General features: G+C 38.7%; 1 pseudogene; it reads left to right on the forward strand.

The window, feature by feature from the left end:
* Positions 1 to 6,671: 6,671 nt before the first annotated feature.
* On the forward strand, positions 6,672 to 6,806 carry LOC139163315 (U5 spliceosomal RNA; annotated as a pseudogene).
* The last annotated feature ends 986 nt before the right edge of the window (positions 6,807 to 7,792 follow it).

Genomic DNA, 7,792 nt, shown 5'->3' on the forward strand with positions numbered 1-7,792 from the left:
ACCCCATCAGGAACTGACAAATCTTAAGATTCAGTGAGATGAAAGACTTCAGTGGATAAAGCATCTGCCTTTTATATATTTACGTAAGGGATATTTATTTATTTATTTTATTTATTTATTTTGTCCAATACACAATGAGGGTTTTAGTGGGTATATATCTATATACACATAGTAAAATACATGATGAAGGTTATAGAGGAGATACTCAAAATATATTTAAGAGATAATAGAAAAGAAGATATAGTAATAGAACATATCAATGAAAGAATAGAAGAGATATAGGAATAGAAGAAAGGTATAGGAGATATAGGAGAGCAATAGGACAGGGGACGGAAGGCGCTCTAGTGCACTTGTACTTGCCCCTTACTGACCTCTTAGGAATCTGGATAGGTCAACTGTACATAATCTAAGGGTAAAGTGTTGGGGGTTTGGGGATGACACTATGGAGTCTGGTAATGAGTTCCACGCTTCGACAACTCGGTTACTGAAGTCATATTTTTTACAGTCAAGTTTGGAGTGGTTAATATTAAGTTTAAATCTGTTGTGTGCTCTTGTGTTGTTGTGGTTGAAGCTGAAGTAGTTGCTGACAGGCAGGACATTGCAGCATATGATCTTGTGGGCAATACTTAGATCTTGTTTAAGGCGTCTTAGTTCTAAACTTTCTAGGCCCAGGATTGAAAGTCTAGTCTCATATGGTATTCTATTTCAAGTGGAGGAGTGAAGGGCTCTCCTGGTATGAATATATCTGCATTTATTTAAAACGTTGTTTTCCCAGTTATGTCGAGAAAAGGCAATGCTTCTTTAATTCATATTTTACAATCCCGTTGATTATTAGAGGAAAAACCTTTATCTTTTAAAATAAAAATTATATTCATTGAGGGACCTAAGAATGCAATATACTTAATCCTCAACTTATGACCACAATTGAGTCAAAAATTTATATTGCTAAGAGAGACATTTGTTAAGACATTTGTTACCGCATTTTGCAACTTTTCTTGCCACAGTTGTTAAGTAAACCACTGGGGTTGTTAAGTTTGTAACACATTTTTAAGTGAATCTGACTTCCCCATTAAGTTTGCTTGCCAGGAGCTTGCAAAAGGGGATCACATGATCTCGGGACACTGCAACCATCATAAATATGAGCCAATTGCCAATTGAATTTTGATCACATGGCCATGGGGATGCGGCAATGGTTGTAAGTGTGAAAAGGTATTTCCCCCCCAAGTGCTGTTGTAACTTTGAATGATCACTATATGAACTGTTAAAGACTACCTGTACCTCTTTTAAGGATATCTAAGAAAACAAGTAATATAGCAGTTTTAAATGTCCATTCAACTTTTGTAGATTTCAGTAAGGCAAGGTGGGACAGAAATCTAGCAAATATGTAAACAAATGCTTCCAGTTTTATAAGATAGGATATTATTATTATTATCATTATTATTTCCAATCTGTAGATGTTGGAAGAAAGACACTAAGAACATTGGCCTGGAGAGAAGTACTGTGGCCTTAATTTTGCTGGTCAGCTTAGGAATACAATTATTCTGCAACTTGTTGAATATATGGCTTTTGAAGACAGCTCTCGTATCCAAGCCTGCAGGGGGAGTCTTTGAAGAAGCAATCAAAGATCAGAAAACTAAGCGTAGCTCATTAAATTACAAAGAAAACATGAATGGAAAGGACAATTAAATGAATGAATAGACATTCGATTATCTTTATTTTTCAATTTTCATTGTGGTATCATTCTATGTGAAATATTGAAATTCAAGACTAGAATACTTTATTGGGACATAGGAAAAATAGTATATTATTTCTACTATGGTTAACTTTATACTATTTTTTTCCTTTGTCAATTCATCCTTATGCTATAGTGCTGTACTATTGTTCTTTTGTGCTGTTTTTTGTGGTTCTTTATTATATTTTGATCTTTCTTTACTTTTTTTTTTACAATTGTAAGGTTATTGACCAAGGTTATTGAAATCTGGGCAGCATATAAATTGAAACTTATTATTATTATTATTATTATTATTATTATTATTATTATTATTATTATCCTTTAATCAAAGAGCCCCCCCCAAAAAGGTCTCAGTTAAGAATAAAACACCTTGCTGATATAGCAATAGCATTATAGCATTTATAAGCAGTCTCTCTAAGCCAGGGGTAGACAAAGTTGGATCTTCTGTGACTAGCTCAGGAATTCTGGGAGTTGAAGCCCACAGGTCATAGAAGAGCTAACTTTGCCTACCCCTGCTCTAAGCAATTTGCAAAATCAGCATATTGCTGTCAACAATCTAGGTCCTCATTTTATCCACCTTGGAAGGCTGGAAGGCTAAGCCAACCTTGACTAAAGTGACCAGATTTTAAAATTGGTAAAGAGGGACATCATTGACGGGCTTCCCGGGGACTGTTACTTTTCTGTCGGAAAATGAGTAGTGGGTTGGGAAAGTCATGAACGTAGTTTCTCTCCTCCCGCTGAGGAGAGAGAGAGTGGCTGCAGGGAGAGCTTATCCCGGCAACTCTCCATTGCAGACTCTGCAGGGCAGGTGGGCACTCCAAGGGCAGGGGAAGCAAGGAGCAGTGGTAGCTGTGAAGTTGGAGACTCTTGGAAGGGGGTGGGAGGGAAGAGAATCTTTTTGTGGCTGGAGAAAATCGGGACATTTTTGAAGCGTCCTGGGATGCAGGACAAATTATTCAAAAGCGGGACTGTCCCGCCAAAAGCGGGACGTCTGGTCACTTTACCTTGAGACAATGATATTAGTGCAAGATACTTGTGTAATTTCCACAGCAAATGAATCTTCCATCCATAAGCAGATTTGCTTAACCTCTGCCACTTAACCTGTCACACCAATGCATCCTTCTCACATTTTTATAATAGGAACCCTAGCGGTACCTCTCAGAGTTAAATGCTGGTGCTTTTTATAGATTGAGCTAAAGAGGCCCTCTCAGTTCCCTGGGAGTCTTTCCAGATGTTAGACATTACAATAAATGTTTCTTAATAGCCACCTGCAGCAGGAAAAGGGGATGCTAGCCTATTTTGCTTTTAAAATGCACCCACCCAGTTCTAATTTAAAAGAGTCGATGTGCTGTTTATGAGCAATTGTTCTCTGCAGATGGTTCCATTCAAAGCTTTCTTGTCACCACCTTCTTCTGTGGACTAAATCTACTCAATCTGCAGGACGGTAAACTGAACACAGTCCACCTTTTGTTTTGATGGTAATCTGGTCTGCATCTGGAATACTGTGTTCAGTTCTGGAGACCTCACCTACAAAAAGATATTGACAAAATTGAACGGGTCCAAAGACGGGCTACAAGAATGGTGGAAGGTCTTAAGCATAAAACGTATCAGGAAAGACTTAATGAACTCAATCTGTATAGTCTGGAGGACAGAAGGAAAAGGGGGGACATGATCGAAACATTTAAATATATTAAAGGGTTAAATAAGGTCCAGGAGGGAAGTGTTTTTAATAGGAAAGTGAACACAAGAACAAGGGGACACAATCTGAAGTTAGTTGGGGGAAAGATCAAAAGCAACATGAGAAATATTATTTTACTGAAAGAGTAGTAGATCCTTGGAACAAACTTCCAGCAGACGTGGTAGATAAATCCACAGTAACTGAATTTAAACATGCCTGGGATAAACATATATCCATCCTAAGATAAAATACAGAAAATAGTATAAGGGCAGACTAGATGGACAATGAGGTCTTTTTCTGCCATCAGACTTCTATGTTTCTATGTTTCTATCTCCATTTGAAATCAAAGCAGGCACAAAAACTGAACTGTTTAGTGGAGCACCATATCTGGGCTCGATGGGATTACAAATTGGGATTCTACCGGTTCGGGCTTGTGCACACATCCCCATGTGAGATTTTGCTTGCTGTGCATGCACAGAAGCCAAATCTCGCACTGATGTGCCTTGAGGGCACACTGGTAGGAGGTAAGACAATCTGCCCTTCACTGGGCCCACCTACCTGTGCGCTTTACTGATCTATATCTTCTCAGCTGATTTGCGTGGAGGAGCTGATTGCTGTAAGGGGTGACTTGATCAAAGTGTATAAAAACATGCATGGGATAGAAAAGGTGGATAGAGAAAAATTCTTTATCACACAATACTAGGATGAGGGGGCACTCCCTAAAGCTCATAGGTAAGAAAGCAAGGACAAATCAAGGGAAATATTTCTTCACCCAGAGGGTCGTTGGTTTATGGAATTCACTTCCAGAAGAGGTCGTGACAGCTATCAGCCTGAATAGCTTCAAGGCAGGATTAGACAGATTCATGGATGCCAAGTGTATCAGTGGTTATGCCGTCTCTATGTTGGTTGAGGCAGGCAGAATTCCCTTGGGTACCATTTGCTGGGGGTCAAGGGAAAGGGAGGGTCTTGCCTTCTCTTTCTACTCAAGATCCCCATGGACAATTGGTGGGCCACTGTGTGACACAGAATGCTGGACTCGATGGGCTTTGGCCTGATTCAACATGGCTCTTCTTAAGTTCTTATGTTCTTATGCTGTGCCTCAGCTTTATTTCTCCCCAGTAGTAACACAGAAGGTAAGTTTTTGTTACTATGCACATGCATGTGCAAAGCGCACGATCACCGAACAGGTTGTTAAACCAGCAGGATCTCACCACTGATTACAATCTATTTATGCACACCTTCAATCCTGGATGGTGATGGAATTTACATAGTTGATTTACAGCTTTAAATACAGGGATAAACTGGAAGAAGAGACAGCTACCTTGTGTCAGCAACTTTCTCCGTGCTTTTTATACTGTGCAATGAATTGCTCAACTCAAAATCCAAGAAGCTTCCAACATGCATGAAATAGATGGTTAGCACACTTCTCAGTCCACAGGCTGCATTTCAAGTAGCCTTTTCTTTATTGGAATCCTGGAAAAAAAACATTACTTGACTTTTCCTTTTATGCATCTTAATAAATTAACTGCAAGTTTGATTTTACTTCACCTCCTTTGCTATGATTTACTGTTATGTTAACCAAGTGTGAAGAACACTTTGAAAATAATATCAAATTATTATCAAATTTATTTGCCACCCTTCTCGCTTTGAAGCGACTCTATATACAAAAGTGGCTTTGAATCACACGCTTATAGAAGGAGCTTAGCGCCCTTCTGCTATTCATTAAAGCATGCATGTTTTTTTCAGGCTTTTATTACAGCTTGGGAAAAAAAATTAGGGCTATTTAAAGAATTGGATCAACTTGGGCAGATAGATTCCTTAAGCAGTAACCTCCTCCCCTCCCCCCCAATGATACAGAAGCCTGAAAGGGTTTGGGATTGGGGAAGACTTTGATGAATATCAGGGAGATGCTGGCTTTGTAGTCGCATGAGATCTGAAGCACTTCTGAATCATTCATGAAATGTGTATGGCCACAATATTGATCTGTAATGTTTTAGCAGCTGGTGAGTTAGGCCTGTAATGGGTTGGCTAGGACAGGAGAACAAACAGGGAGAAAATGCATCCCAAGAAAACTGTTGAGAACAGGAGCACTATCACTGATAGAAAGGTCAGATGAAATAGCTGGACCCTCTTTGCTGCAGCAAACTAATTAGATGATGAGTTATTGGTAATGAGCTATATATAATGGTAGTGAGTTATTCATGTTTATTCCTTTTTTTGTTACAAATCAACAGAATGAAGAAAGTAATCAACCAGAAGGTAGATATTTCCAGTCATGAAGTGGTTATTTCAGCTTAAACTTTTAAGTTTGTCTGACCTTTTCCAAGGCTATATATTCTGGATGGGAATTTTTGGTTAAAACTCCACAAATTTTATAAGGCAAGTCTATGTAGCTAGCAATAGTCACTCTCAACGGACCTTGCTCCAAGTAATCTTTTAACTTGATAGCATTAGCTCTTTCATGTAGAAATAATTATCTACTGATGAGTTACCTAGTTATAGCTTGGGGCCATAAGCATAGTTACTTTTTGCAGTTGTGATAGGAATTGACCGAATTCCTGAATCATGTTGAACCAGATCAAAGGCCTTTCATTTTGTTCCCATAGTGGCCAAGCAGATAGTTATGGGCCAAGTTACCAGTGGATTGTATTCTGCAGCTGTTCTTGAAAAGCGGATGTGTTAGTTTTCCCTCTAGTACCATGATCCCCAGGTTAAAAGATTTTTTGAGACCTATTATGGTTAAAGTATGTTTACGCTAAAGTTAAATCTGATCAGTTTGAAATAAAATAAAATAAAAAAATAAAAATAAATAAATAAAAAAATAAAATAAAAAATAAATAAAATAAAATAAAATAAAATAATAAAATAAAATAAAATAAAATAAAATAAAGTAGTGAGAGAAGGAGGAGATTGGCTGTAGAGGGACAGAGAAGGAAGGGGGAGAGAAAGTGTAAGAAAGTAGATGGGAAAAGAGGTGAGGAGGAGTGAGTGAAGAGATAATGCAAGTTCAGACTGGCAGCTACTGATAGTAATAGTATATTTATTTATTTATTGTTAGAGTTGAAAGGGACCATGCAGGTCATCAAGTCCAACCCACTGCCTGAACAGGAATCCTATAGCACCCCAGCCAAATGGCAGTCCAATCTCCTCTTGAAAGTGTCCTGAATTGGGGAGTTCACAACCTTCTCAGGTAGGTTGTTCCACTGGTTGATCGCTCTGACCGTCAGGAAGTTCTTCCTTATATTGAATAGTATATGTTGAATATTCTGGTTTCTCTTCAGATCATATAAATCTTTCGCCTTTTACTAAAGTTTTCCATGGAGAGGAACATTTATGATTTATGAGTTGTATATGACCCAATCTGAATCAATATTTTCCAGGGCACCAGAGGGCCAGACCAGGAGCAATGGATGGAACTGACCAAGGAGAGATTCAACCTGGAAATAAGGAAGAACTTTCTGATGGTGAGAGCGATCAACCAGTGGAACAGCCTACCAGCGGAGGTTGTGAACGCCCCATCACTCAGCACATTCAAAAGGAAATTGGACTGCCATCTGACTGTGGTGATATAGGATTTCCTGCTTGAGCAGGGGGTTGGACTTGATGCAAGGTCCTTTTCAACTCTAATAATAAATAAATGAAATAAATAAAAGTCAATTAAATTAGGTCTAAGGCAGCGGTGTCAAACTTGCGGCCCATGGGCCGGATGCATCATGTGCTGGCCCTGCCCCCATCTGGTTTAGTGAAGGGGAAAAAAGTCCCAATATGTCACATGATGCTCCTGTGACAACACGAGTTTGACACCCCTAATTCTAAGAGAATTCAACAATGTCCTGAGGATCACAGGTTGCTCATCCATGTTCTGGGAATTCATCAAGACCTAAAATTGAATTGTCTATATTCTGAGCTTATTGATAGAACTTACTAAGTAAGTTTATCTGTAGTGGTGGGTTAGGCAGATAATAATAATAATAATAATAATAATAATAATAATAATAATAATCTTCAGCAATGACATCAGCATGGAGTTTGGCCTGGATAAATGTGCCACAGTGGCACTGAAAATGGGGAAAATCACTGAAAGTGAGGGCATTGAAATGCCAAATGGTCAAACCATCAAGTGCCACCAGCCAGAAGCCTACAGATACTTGGGCATCTTGCAACTGGATAATATCAAGCATGGCCATGTGAAAACTGTGATCAGCAGAGGACCAGAAAATTTTTGAAAAGCAAACTGATTTTGAAGAGCAAATTTTGAAGAGCAAACTACTATCAAGGCTATAAATAATTGAGCCATACCTGTCATTACACAGCTGGCATAGTGAACTGGACTCAAGCAGAGCTGGACAACCTGGATAGGAAAACCAGAAAATTAATGATGA

The sequence above is a fragment of the Erythrolamprus reginae genome, chromosome 2 (genome assembly GCF_031021105.1).
Source record: "Erythrolamprus reginae isolate rEryReg1 chromosome 2, rEryReg1.hap1, whole genome shotgun sequence".
Lineage (NCBI taxonomy): Eukaryota > Metazoa > Chordata > Lepidosauria > Squamata > Dipsadidae > Erythrolamprus > Erythrolamprus reginae.